The sequence below is a fragment of the Cricetulus griseus genome, chromosome 8 (assembly GCF_003668045.3).
Source record: "Cricetulus griseus strain 17A/GY chromosome 8, alternate assembly CriGri-PICRH-1.0, whole genome shotgun sequence".
NCBI classification, from domain to species: domain Eukaryota; kingdom Metazoa; phylum Chordata; class Mammalia; order Rodentia; family Cricetidae; genus Cricetulus; species Cricetulus griseus.
Genome location: NC_048601.1, coordinates 16105065 through 16110273, shown reverse-complemented (window position 1 = coordinate 16110273; position 5209 = coordinate 16105065). Strand labels below are relative to the sequence as shown.

At 40.5% G+C, this 5209-nt stretch overlaps 1 pseudogene; it reads right to left on the bottom strand.

Annotated features, from left to right (window-relative positions):
- Positions 1–1525: 1525 nt before the first annotated feature.
- Positions 1526–2466, bottom strand: LOC100772961 (annotated as a pseudogene).
- Between the last annotated feature and the right edge of the window lie 2743 nt (positions 2467–5209).

Below are 5209 nucleotides of genomic sequence, written 5' to 3'. Positions count from 1 at the left end.
GACACCGCAAGAAACCCACAGAATCAACTAACCTGGGCTCATAGGAACTCATAGACATCGAATCAACAACTGTGGAGCCTGTCTGGGTCTGACCTAGGTACTATGCACATGTTACCTTTTATAGCTTGGTCTTCTTTTGTGACAACTAACATTGGAAACAAGGGCTGTCTCTGACTCTTCTACTGCCTTTTGGGACCCTGTTCCTCATATTGGGTCACATTTCCCAACCTTGATTCAAGGTGATGTGCTTAGTCTATCTGCAACTTGATGTGCCATATTTTATTGATATTAGTGGGAGACTGCTTTTTCCTAAACAGAAAGGAAGGAGTGGATTGAGGGTGGTAGCAGAAAGGGTGGGGAAGAGAGATGGAAGGGAGGGGAGGAGAGGAGAGGAGAGGAGAGGAGAGGAGAGGAGAGGAGAGGAGAGGAGAGGAGAGGAGAGGAGAGAGGAGAGGAGAGGAGAGAGGAGAGGAGAGGAGAGAGGGCAAACTGTACTGTTTAACACTTTGGTAATAGCACACAGAGAAATCAAGTTGCAACGCATCTGTTGCTCCCTGTCTACTGGCTAGTGTACACAGAAACAGAAAGTTCCTTATAAGCTACATCAGGTGAAAAGCCACCAGCATTCATATGAAGCTGAGACTCTTGAGTGCTAGAATACCAGCATACCAGGCAAATGAGCCCACTGGTGCAATAGTGCTGTGACTATACTGGAGGCAAATAATTATTCTGATTGGATTTGAGACCCACTAAAAGGAGGCTTCCTATCTGGTACTATGAATCTGGTCAAAAGGCAAGGATGCACAGGTCTCAATGGGAGAGGGGACTAAATACTATTGTTTAGATCAATTGAAATATCGTCAACCGACCATTTCAATATTGATGTTTACACCCAAAGATAAATGCAGTCACTGCTGTTTGAGCACTAATAATCTTCTACATGTGAACATAACACAATAGTTCTTTTCTTTATAACTCCAAATCATGACTTTTAATCTAATAGTGTTGCATCTCAGGGCACTGGTACATAGTCTAGAATTATCCAAACCAATTTTTAACATCATGGTAGCAGTGTAAATGCACTACCCTATTTTTAGAAAATAGAAAATGGTATAAGTGCACTTGAGTTCACTTCAGCACTACATAAAGTACTAATCACAAGTGGAAAAACTACAAGTTGTGGATTTTTTTCAGTCTAGTTTACCTTCTTACATGCTTTTAATGTAATATTTTATAAACTTAAACTGTGTCTAAAATGCTCCAATTTTTTAGGATTAATAGAAATGAGATGGAAAGAACTTGAACAAATCTAGATTTCCTAGCCCGTCCTTAAATAAGTGGTCATTAACCTGTATTGGCACTTAAAACTGTACTGGTGGCTTTTCCAGCAATGACAGACCTGCATGGCTGCATACACTTTTTAGTTCACATACATATATTTGAATGCCTGCTACTCAGTCACTAAATTTTATTAATATATAAGCCCTTAGGCCCCAAACTAAAGACTAACTGTAAAACTGACCAGTTTTTCTTTACAATTTAATACTCCTCGATGACTTCACATGGGTAAGGCAGCTTGGTAGTATTCAGAAAGATCACAGTGATGGTGTTTTCCTAAGGGCCTGTGGTCTTCAGCAGAAGTCACTATCAAACCAGCAAGACTGCATTTATGCACCCATCATTTTCAGGGTTGTTGGTAACTTGGGCATACTTTCCCCAGATAACCTTGCCTCCTTGTGTCAAGAGGCCCAAGTCGCTCACATTAACTTCAATAACTGTGCCTTTGGTGATTACACCCAGAGTTGTATACAATGGGGAAGATGGGTTCTTTTTCACACCATGGCAGGCAAAAGGTAGTTTTCAGCTCAGGATGTGTGACGTGGGCTTTTTTGAAGCATAGGTCCATTGGCCTACTGAACCTTTCATATTTAGGTGGTTTTCTTGTAAAAACCATCACCAACAAAGCAGACTTTAGTAACCATCTTCTTCCATGCCTTCTTTTTTTTTTTCTTGTTTGAATAACTTTCAATACTTCTGTTTCTCCTTGGGCACGAACTTTGGGTAGAGGGACTTCCCATTTCCCCACCTTCTCTTTTCATTTCTGCTTAATCACATTGGAAAGTACTTTTGCTTAGACTGTCCCTTTCTGTCCTGCAGATAGGCAGAGACTGCTTCTTGTGGGGTCTTCTCATCATTGTTTTGTTTGGTGTTTCTCTTTTCATGCATCTTAATAGTCTTTTTCATTTGTATTTTCTCAGCATGGCGCGCTGTTTATGGTAGAGCTTAGCCTTCAGGCCAATCTTTTTTTTTTTTTTTTTTGCCTTCATTGAACATTCATGGGCCTCCCGACTTTCTTTCTTTCTCTTTTTCTCTGGTAATCCAAACGATACCCATAGCGTTTACGGTGAAATTCAATATATTCATTTTGTGGCATGATGACAGCCGCAGAGCAGTCTTCCACGACCTCCCGGGTGCTAAAAACCTCTTCTAGGTCTCACTGGGCCACGAGCTCACTTCGCGGAAGGTGGAACAGGAAAGCCACAATTGTTCTTTTTTTATTTATTATCCATTATACGTAGCATTGCCTGCTTGGAATACGTGTGTTTATGTGAAAATTAATATAGTCTTTATTTCATGTATGAATTTAACACATTTTGGTCACCCTCAGTCCCCCCTGACCTTCAATGCCTGCATCTCCATCACCTCTGTGCCTTTGAAGTCCTCATCCCACTTCCACATCTTTTTCAAGGTTTTGTATTTGCTTTGTGACCCACTGGATTTAACCTGGGACACTCACAGATACATGGGTGTGGAGCTATCCACTGGAGTCAGAGTAACTCAATAGTGGCTGCATCACTGAAGACAGTGACTCCTTCAAAAGCCACAGAAAGCCCATAGTTCTCTTTGGAGGATTGGGCCTCATAAGCTCTCCCTATCTATGACTGTTCATGAGCTCAATCTTGTACAGACACTAAGCAAGCAACCAAAGATGCTCTTACTTCATGGATGCCATACCCTGCAATCACCATAAGTCTGCCATAGCATTCCTCCTCATTGTCTGACTCTTTGGGTAATATTTTAAAGAGATGTTTGTGTTTATATTTGTAACAGATTGGCCTGTAGCTTTCTCTCCTTTTCTTTCTTCCCCTGGTTTGTTTGTTTTATTTTTTGAGACAGGCTCTTACACTGTTTCTTTCACTGTCCTGGAACTCACTATGTAGCCTGGGCTGGCCTTGTACTCTTGGCAGTACTCCTGTTCTAGTCTCTTAACCATTACAATTCTGGATGTGAACCACACAGTTCTCTTTGGAAATGTATTTGTTTGCTTGCTTGCTTGTTTGTAAGACAGGGTATTACTCTGTAGCCTTGACTGGCTTTGAATTCACTATATTGACCAGACTGATATTTAATTCACAGAAGTCTTCCTGCCTCTGCCTCTGCCACCCAAGTGCTGGGATTAAAGTTGTGACCCACCATGCCTGGCCCTTTTCTGTTTATGATATGAGAAAACACTGGTCTTAAATGTTTGTTTGGAATTTTTAGAGGTCATTATTGTATATTTAAAGTTTAAATTTTGGAAGAATTTTATTTTCTTAAATATTTGATCACCAAGAGATAATTTGGACCTGAAGATGTCTTGGGGTAAGATATTTGCTAGATTAGCAACAACATTTATTTAACAGACAATACAATTTGGCCATTTATATCTTTTAATTTGGCTAAATTTGTCTTTTAACACATTTGTAACTTTATAAAATTATTAAATTTCTATTATTTTTGCAACTGTGTTAGTTTCTTAGGACTGCTCTAATGAAGAGCATGCACTCTGTGGCTTAAAGGAAAACAATATTTATTTTCTTACTGTGTGGAGTCCAGGTTTTGTTTTGTTTGTTTTTGCTTTTGTGGGGTCAGGATTTCATATCCCAGCCTAGTTTCAAACTCACACTGCAGAGGAGGGTAGCTTTGAGTTGTTGATCCTCCTTCCCTGACTATCTCTGTATCAAACTCCACCTTGTAACCCAGATGTGTAGATGTTCCCTCTGGTTTGGGCATGATGACTGCCATCTCTTGAATCACAGAAGACATGCTCACACACAGAAGACTCTCATGAGTCTTGACCATTAGTTTTTCCCTTATGGAGAGATATTAGGGATGCTCAAGAATGCTCACAGGATCCAGGAGGCCCAAAGAAACATTTTAGAGACCCCTCTCCAGTAATAAGTAAACAATATGCTTTGTAGAAGACTCATAAGCAACCTGTCTATGAGTTACCTGTGGTAGTTTTTTTCTCAATAGTTCATGCAGCTTAATTTTATTTTTTTCCCATTTGTTGGCTTATTTTGCTTTTTGAGACAGAGTCTCACTGTGTGGCACTGACTGGACAGCCTGCCCTAATAGCTCAGTTAAGAACTAGGCTTTGGGCCCTGCTTCTTGGAACCAAGCAGACAGTTTCTGAGGAAGAACCACAAATAAAGGACAATAAATTTCCAACACCCATACAGTAAGGACAGGGAGATTTGTTACTTGCAGTACCAGGCCAGAGCCATCACAGCTCAAGGTAATAACCAAACAAGGAGAAAGCTTGGGGCTTGTCCAGGCCTACCCAAAAATGGAAAAATTGTAGCCCTTACCAGCCCCTCACAAGCCCTGGTGAATTAGAATGTACTAATATGATCACCATTTGCTTAAGCTAATTATATCTAAAATGACCCAGCTGCCTTAGAAACTCCCCTTCAGCTGTACTTAAAAGGAACCGGAATGTCCCTCCCAGGGTCATTGCCATTTTGCCTTAATGTAGAATGGATGTCCCCAGCATGCTGGAAATAAAGGCTCATGCTGATTGCATACATGGATGTTGGTTTCTATTATACTAACCTGAAATCTTGGGGGAAAACAAGGAAAGGCTGTGTTTTAGCAGTGATACCCCATGTTGTAAATACGTGGAACTTGTGATAGCTAATCTCAGTTATTGACTTGGCACACCTAGGGAATTTCCTCTATCACATTGGCCTGTGGATATGTCTGCAGGGGCAGGTTCTTGATTAATGATCAATGTAAGAGTCCCAGATAGTTGTGAATGGTACCATATAGCAGTTTATGAGCTATATAAGAAAAATAGCTAACACTGAGCCATGGAGCAAGCCAGTAATAGAGTTGCCCTGTGGTTTCTGCTCAACTAAATTTTTGTATTATATTCCACCAATATTGG